The sequence below is a fragment of the Rhamphochromis longiceps genome, linkage group LG3 (assembly GCF_057381845.1).
Source record: "Rhamphochromis longiceps isolate RC_006_pf linkage group LG3, R_longiceps_female_GT1.1, whole genome shotgun sequence".
In the NCBI taxonomy this organism is placed as follows: domain Eukaryota; kingdom Metazoa; phylum Chordata; class Actinopteri; order Cichliformes; family Cichlidae; genus Rhamphochromis; species Rhamphochromis longiceps.
The window spans coordinates 51186272-51194775 of record NC_140559.1 but is presented as its reverse complement, the minus strand read 5'-3'; the positions used below and the strand labels follow the sequence as shown (position 1 = coordinate 51194775).

Sequence of the window (8504 nt, the reverse complement as noted above, 5' to 3'; positions counted from 1 at the left end):
TGTTCAAAGACAGTGTGATGAAGAAACATTTAGCAATTATTTATAATGATAATTTCACAGTTTCTCTGGATAAAAGCGAGAAAACATATGAAAAAAAATCAATTAAACTAAAAATATTGATACTGGCATTAGCTATGGGTCAAAAGTGGATGCTTGTATGTCAGTAATTTATTTGCTGCATGCCTTTCTAAAATCAACATCGTCAACCACATGCACATTTTGCTCAGTGTGATTGTTTATCTTCAACATAAACAAAGTTATAAACACCAGAAGTTGTCCTGCAATATAAAGTGGATGCGCAAACACACCCGTTTTGTCTTACAGTCAAAGTCCAGAGCCCAGTGTCTATAGAGAATCAGTGGCGAGGCCTACTCTGCCTGCATGCAGGTGACAGCTGGCCTCTCCAGGCAAACGCAGCGTCAAAGCCAGAATCTATGAACTGCTTATTCTGCAGAAGGCCACTTGCTATTTTTAATCTCTGACACAAAATAGAGGCGAGGAGAGGGAAAGAATTCAAGCTAGGAAGCCATGGTGCGCACCCAGCGTCGGCCCCATGCCAGGCAGCTGATTTGGCACACTGCAGCAGGTTTAAGTTTATAAACCAGATGGAAACTGAACTAATCAGTTTGCAAGATGATACCAGCTTGCGATTCCTTTCCTCATAAAGTCATTGACCAATTTTTGATTGTGTGCAAGCGTGTGAATCGCTTAAGGAAATTAGTCAGCTTTGCATATGTTAGAGAAGAAGTAATGTGTTGGGAGAGGCGGGTGACTGTGGAAGAATGAGCCACATCGGGTGCTCTTGTGGGCTGACTCCATGTTGCGTGTTTTTTGGGGGAGGTTTTGTCATATTTCTAACCATGAACTTAAAACAAGATTCTGAAGTATTATCAGAAACCAGGCCCATACATCTGCCATACATTTGTTTACTATATGTCTATACTGGTATAAATTATGGGCCACTAATCAAAAATAAGGTCCATTAGAGAATTAAAAGAATATCCACCTCTCCAACACCACCTTTAGAGAGTCCAACTCCATTCCCATGACATTACTGGCCTTGCACATACAGTAAGTTTACTGAGTCTGTTGGCCTCATAGAAAATCACGAGTACTCACAGATGTTAAAAGATCTCAGCCGCCTCAGAAAATACAGACGACTTTGGCCCTTCCTGTAGAGTGCAGTGGTGTTTTTAACCCAGTCCACTTTATTGTCAGTGTGTACTCTGAGGTATTTATAGTCCTCCACTATGTCCACATCGACCCCTTGGATTAAAGCAGGGGTCGCTGGTTTCCTGGTCCTCCTAAAGTCCACAATCAATTCCTTGGTCTTTGTCACGCTGAGCTGCTGATGATTCTGCTCGCACCATGAGACAAAGGAGTCCACCACAGCCCGCTACTCCATCTCATCACCCTAGCTGGTGCATTCAACCATCGCAGAGTCATCAAGAAACTTCTGAAGATGGCAGGTCTCTGTGTTGAGGGTGAAGTGGAAAGGGGCGAGAACGGTCAAACAACAAAGAACCAATTTTGAATTGTATGTTCAAGCATTTTGTGACCAGCACCTGCCATTTGTTCCCCTTTCTTTAGCTGAATCCAAGTCTTGTCAAAACGGATGGAATTATGAGTGCAGAAAAGGAGCATAGGTTTTTTTTGATTCACCATGCCATAAAATCAGCATGACAAACATGTTGCTAAGTCCAGTAGAAGCATAACTGGATAGTAAAAACACACAATTGAACACTTTCAGTCATGGATTGGCCTCCCAAGAGTTCCTACCTCAACATTATTGGAGCGGTGTGGGATCATCTTCACAGAGAACAGAACAAAACGTAGCCAACGTCCAAAGAAGAGCTTTGAATGTCCTCCAGGAACCCTCAGGAACTATTCCTGAATATTACTAAAAGACATGACAAGAAAGCTTATCTCAGAGAGTTCAGGCTGTGTTGAAGACTAAAGATTGTCAAAGATTGTGATTTTGAAGCTCATTAGATTCTACAAACTCTATTTATGCTTTATACGCTTCTTTTCTATGTATGTTTGCAAATGTTTCATCGCTGCACCTATTTCCCATTTCCTAGCTTTATATAAAGAAACTGTTTAATACTTGATTTTTTTGTTTTACAGTAATCTACCAAACACTGAGGTCAGTACATCCTCCAGAAATCCTGCATTAACCATGTTATGCCAGAAATACTCCAAAATGTTTTCTCAGTGAAGATGAGTTAAGTGTCGGGATCTGCTATTGAAGATAAAATACTTATCACTAAGATTAACCTTGTATGATGTTATAATATGAGTTTATACTTGCTTAGGATTCAGCAGAGACGCTGCCTCTTTAACTGTTACCCGTCAGAATTTCATTGGTGGGTGTTTGGTCTTGTCACCAAGCTGAAAGATTAAGCCCCCCCCCCCCCCCCCCCCCCCCCCAGAGAGCAAAAGAAAATTGCTGAGAGCTGTTGTAGCCAATCATCACCACGACAGATAAAAATGAGGCTACAGAAGTAGCCCATGCCAAAAAGTAATCTTAGCCCCTTATCTTTGACAGCGACATCCCTCACTGTATTGCGAGTAAAAAATGTGCTGAAATCACGTAGGTGTGCGTTTGCATCTGTATATTTGTGTTAAAAGATATCAAGACAAGAATAATTCCTCTGTGTGCGTATGGCCATTCTGTGATTTCTGTCTCTTTGTGCTCATCTGATACCCTTACATGTTTAAGATGTTCAAATGCCTTGTGTAGTATTGTATATATTATATATAGGCTTGTCAGTATTAACTCGCTTTGTTCTGTTCCCTGGCCGCCCATTTATCGCACTCTGGAGCATGAAAAGTGGGAGACACTGGCCAGGTCACAGCAGTGCTCACTGGCTCTAATAAGTGTGAGCAGGGTGCCAGGTGGATGTAGGAGATTTTGACACCCCATCATCTGTGGGTCTTCTGCAACTTCGAGGGATGGGGGCGTTTGAAGTCAGCAGTTTCCAGGCCAACCATTCAGCAGGGTTAATTACTATACCAACCAGGTGCCCCCTACCAGTAATGATCAGCGCCCTTACGATCCATTCACCATTCACTCACCTTGCTTTTTTACGCTTACCTGAATTTTATATCATGTAGTCCCTTTGAGACACTAGAGTTCACAGAGCCATGCAGGTTTGCTCTCGGGGTGCTGCAATTTGAGGACTTTCTGCTCTGTTGCTGACAAGGCTGTTAATATCTGAGACAATAGAAGAAGAAGAAACACAAGATACATGTGTCAGTCATCTTTTCTGTAATTGTTAGGATGGAGTTTCTAAAGTATCAACGATGCACTCTGCATAATTGCCCCTTTTATATAAGCTGTTGCTGCAATGAGTGTGTTTATTTTGTATTTGTTAAAGTGGACTGTTTATCCTTTTCTTTACCATCTGTGTTACAGCTATACTGGCTGAATTCTTATTATGATGCCCACATTAAATATTGCCAAAGTTTGATATAATGATGTCAGCATATGTGCATGTAATCCCGATGGGTTTTTGCTACTGTTTAAGCTATATGATGCCAAAAAGAAGAGATGTAGTGCTTGAAAGATTAGTTGTAAAACAGCTGGTTGATCATCTGCAGAGGAAAGGTTTATTTGAAGACTTATAGTCGGGATTCAGAATTCATCGCAGTACAGAAACAACATTAGTGAAGGTCACAAATGATCTTCTTATGGCCTCTGACAGTGGACTTACTTCCTGACATCTGGTTTGTCCTGCCAGATGTTAGTGCAGTGTCCGACATGACAAGTTTGGTGGTGGGTCAGTGATGGTCTCGGGACGCATATCCATGGAGGGATGTACAGTTCACTACAGACTAGGCAGTAGAATGATGAAATTCTTGGAGCCATTGTCACTCTACGCTGGTGCAGTGGGTCCTGGGTTCCTCCTGTTGCACAACAGTGCAGGCGTGATGAGGTGAGAGTATGCAATGCTCTGCAATGACATTCCAGGAAAACAGACTAACCTCCTGCTTCATTTTGATTTTTGGGCTGTCTTTGCAGGTTGATCATTTTCCTTTCCATCAAACGATGTGGCATCCCTGCATTTCTAACACATTAACCAGTCTGCATCAGTATAGATATCCAGTGTTCCTGTAATTTATCTGAGCAGTGTACGGTACTGTGCAAAAGTTTTAGGTAGGTGTGGAAAAAATGCTGTAAACAAAGAATGCTTTCAGAAATATAAATGATTGTTTATTGGCCCCAAATGTATTCTGCAGCAGGACAACAACCCCAAACATACAGTCAAGTGACCATATATTAAAATAAAGTCTAAAGCTAAGCTAACTTGAGCAGGCTGGACCCTTGTACGTATGAAGGTCATTATCACCCAGCGCTTAAGCTGCAACATAAAAAGGAGGCTAACAGAGTTTATTGAATATGTAAGATGAAATATAAAATATATAAACCTATATAATAATGAAAAATAAAGATACATCCTCGCAAGACAACTTAGGCATTCCTTCAAGCCTTATGCTGCCATCTGAACTTCTGACCTTAGAGCCCAGGCAAAGGCCAGTACCAATTACCAAAAATGGCATCAGTCATAGTAATAGAGAAGTTTCATCACAAAGTACTGTCTGCCCAACTCCTGAAAGTTCTTTGCAACCTGCAATGTATTCAGTTTCCAAATGTCTTAGTGGAAAGACTGAAACTGACAACACTAACAACAACATGGCTCCCGGGACCCTGCTGGGAAGCAAGGAAAGCAAACTCTGAATGTTGGAGGCACGAGAACTTGTGGACAGCCGATAAGCAAAAAGGCCACACGGAGGGTCAGCACGTAGTCACACCATACAGTCAGATCTCTATTAAGATAGGAGATGGTGGGCCAGTGTGATAAGAGCTGACAGGACCTGCTGATGTGATAACAGTGATGGGGCACCAGCTGCAGATGTCACTGTCCCTAACCAACAGGGGAATTGGACTGAACTTTTTCTGGATGAGACCGAGGTAGTCCTCAATTATGCTCAGATTTCATAGAACTTTGGTAATTACAGGATACTGCTAATGCGGAAACATTTTCATATTTAATGGTACAGTGGGTCATTTTTTTAGTACATTTAAAAGAGAGAGAAAAATAATGCTGTATTGATTATTTTTGCTTCCTTATCTCAAGCCTCTTAACACTCAAAAACAACATAAAAGTTAAGGATATATTAAACAACTCACCTCTGTATCGCTGTCATTGGTCAGAAGTGACTCATCGACTTCTGTTGGGTTCCTCTCACAAGGTTTTATAGCTTCCTCCACAGTAAATGGACATAGACACATATTAACAGCAGAGTTAAATAGTGGACTGACAGGGTACGCTCACTACAGCAGCCAAATCAGAAACAAGGCTATAGGACTGTTTTTAAAGCTTTACACTCCCTGGAGCACAATGGCCTCATTAATCGCAAAACTGGGGAGGTTTGGATCCACCAAGAATCCTGGGATATGACCATCTGGCCAAACTGAGTAACCAAGCAAGAAGGGCCCCTGCAGAGATGGCAGAATGTGCCAGAAGGAGAACCATCGCAGCAGCACTCCATCAGTCAGGTTTTTATGAAGCTAGACCGAAAGAAGGAAACTTGCATGAAGGACTTCTGATAGTCTGCTTGGAGTTTACCACAGTGTGGCCATTTTAAAAGTGAAATGAGGAGCAATGCCTAATATTTGCCAGACATAGTTGTCATTCTACTGAGGGGGGGGGGGGGGGGGGGGGGGGGTAAGGGGGTGCTTCTCAGCAGCGGGGACAAGGGGAGGCCAGTCTACACTGAAGGGAGAGTGAATGCTGCCAAAGCTTGCAGCCAAGACAACACTGGGTTGGAGTCGTGAAGCCAAGACACTTGTCCTTGGCATCAGGACAAGCGTCTGACTGTCCTTAAAGCCCAGACTTAATCCTCCATACAAAATGGCATCCAGTGTGATGAAGCTTGACAGCATCTTCCAGGAAGAATGAGATAGCCTGCCCAAATCGAGGTGTACAAAGCCTGCATAGACCTAAGAGTCTCTTCACCGAGTCCTGCATGACAATGATATAACAGCTTCTTCTGTATTGTAAGCCCTGTGGTTTAAAAAAGACGGAACAACCAGCAGCTTCCTTCAAGTTTGTCTTAACTTTTCACTTTCGAATGAGCTGGACTTGTTTTCCCACTCCACTTCTCCGTCATGCATCCTCACTACTTCGTTACATCCTCCTCATTCCCACAACCTGCAGCGTGCTTACATAGATTCCTGCTCATTTGTAGACATCAAAACCCGAATCATTTTTTCAGTTTGTAATTGCCTAAATAAGTGACTTTCGCAGTTAAGCTAATTCTATATACAGCATTCTGAACGTTTGGGAAATGATTAGCATATTTCCCTGCAACGCCAGCTGCCTACGTGCTAAGCACACTGAATTTACCGTTGTTCAGTATTTCAAAACGCCTGATCCTTATGATATTTCATTGGTTGCCACAAGGCTTGTTAAAACTTCTTGTTAATACGGTATTGGTTTATTATGCAAAGCCACAAACTGCTTTGAAGTATGTGTAGCTAACATGGATACACGCTGATAAGATGGAAATACATGACCTAAGTAGCACAGCAAGTTCAAGTTAACTGAAATATTACAGAATTATTACTTATACTACAAATTACTCAGGCTAATTCACTGTGCCCCTCTCTCAAACTAAAAAAAGGAATCATAAAACAACTACAATGTCATTTTGCATCTCTCTGTAGTTTTGTTTTGTGTGTCTGTGATAATTTGCCATCTCTTTATGCTGGCTTTGCATAACTTTGTAGTCTTTTGTTGTCATTTTCTGTCTCTTTTTAGCTGCACTGTCTCTTCAGGTTGGGCTTCCCACTGTGTATTTCTTTTGTAGTACAGTTGTGCATCCACCTCTTTGTAGCTGCTTTAGCTTTGAGTCTCTTTGTGGTCATTCTGTGCTTCAGGTTCTGAAATGTTACTTTAGGTGATATAAAGGAAAGTTTCAACAAAAGTCCTGGATTTGATTTGGATTGAAGCGAGATATGTTAGCATTCACTTAAAACAAAGGCTGATGAGGACCTCATGACCCCTGTGATCCCTGGCGCTGGCCATCCTTTCTCCATATGTTCTATCCTAGACAGATTTAAGATACTGCCTGGCTATGTTGATTTGCCCCCCATCCATGCTCTCACTGCCAGATATGTTTGCCAGAGCTATTTCATACACAATTGCACTGATATTTAATAGCCTGTGAAAGAGAGGCAGACAGCAAGGTAGAAAATTGCCCAGTATTTTAAATTATCCTTAACTTTTATACCAATATTACTTTATAGCTGTAGCGTTGACTTCTCTTTAACCATCACCATCAATCCATCAGCTATAAGCAATGAACCATCTGCTATTATACAGCTTGTTAGCAAAGTCCAGGCTGAGTAATTACCTGTGTCAAAAGCGATGATTGTCTTCTGTGACGGATTATTCATCACTTTATAACTGCAGAGACTGAAAGAGGGATTTTGAAGTCATTCTAACAGAGCCTGCGAGTATTTTCCACAGTTGTCTGCTTAATTCACACAGACACACACATACAGCATGAATTATTGATAAGAGCCCTCAAACTTATTGGGTTAGTTTTAGACAAGTGGTACATGTGTATGAAACTGAAGATAATAATTAGGCTAATGCACCCATTAATGAAAAACTGAGTGCATGACAATACATATCCTGATGGAGGCAGCCAAAAAAGGGTTTTCAAAGAGTGTTAATTAAGAGGGCTTTAAATGGATACGAGGACCCTGCGACGGACCGGCGACCTGTGAAGGGTGGATGGATGAATGAATTGATCCACTCACCTCTTTTCAATCTAGATGTGTTTATACACCACTCTAAATTTAGTCATTAGTTATTATTAACTTCTGGAACTCTTCCACATTGAGTCGTTTGTCCTGTCTCCCTCCCCTCACCTCCAACTAGTCAGGGCAGATGGCTGCCCTTCCCTGAGCCTGGTCCTGCTGGAGGGTTCTTCCTGTTAAAAGGGAGTTTTTCCTTCCCGCTGCCGCCAAGTGCTTGTTTACTTTGTTTTTATTGTCTTTAACTTACAATAAAAAGTGGCTTGAGGTGACGGTTGTTGTGATTTGGCGCTATATAAATAAAATTGAAATTAACCGATGGATATAAGCTCATTACTTAAATCAAACTGCAAATTGTTTTGCATGTGTTATTTGTTATTTGTGAAGTCAGTGTTTGCCTTAAGTTAACTGAAAATAACAGAATATATGAACATGCACAAACAGAGGCTTTTGAAGTTTATTAGGCACGTAGAAAAGCAACTTTGCAGTGGCATGTGAACCGGCAGCTCTGCTCTGGTTATGTGAAAAATATTAAGTAGATACAAATATGTAAATTTAAAGGTTAAAATACAGCCTTGAGTCCCCGCAGAGGCTTTAAGGGTCCCCACCAGTTTTACTCCCCAGAACAAATGTTTGCATTCTGATGTGTTCATATAGATTTTTTAAATGTATG

The 8504-nt window shown here is 41.4% G+C and overlaps 1 long non-coding RNA gene across 1 annotated transcript; it reads right to left on the bottom strand.

The window, feature by feature from the left end:
- Nucleotides 1–689: 689 nt before the first annotated feature.
- On the bottom strand, nt 690–4039 carry LOC146675149 (uncharacterized). The gene is made up of 4 exons (XR_014910649.1): nt 3717–4039; nt 3098–3217; nt 1780–1900; nt 690–1473 (listed from the first exon to the last, which is right to left on the bottom strand). It is a non-coding gene; the product is annotated as an uncharacterized LOC146675149 (long non-coding RNA).
- Between the last annotated feature and the right edge of the window lie 4465 nt (nt 4040–8504).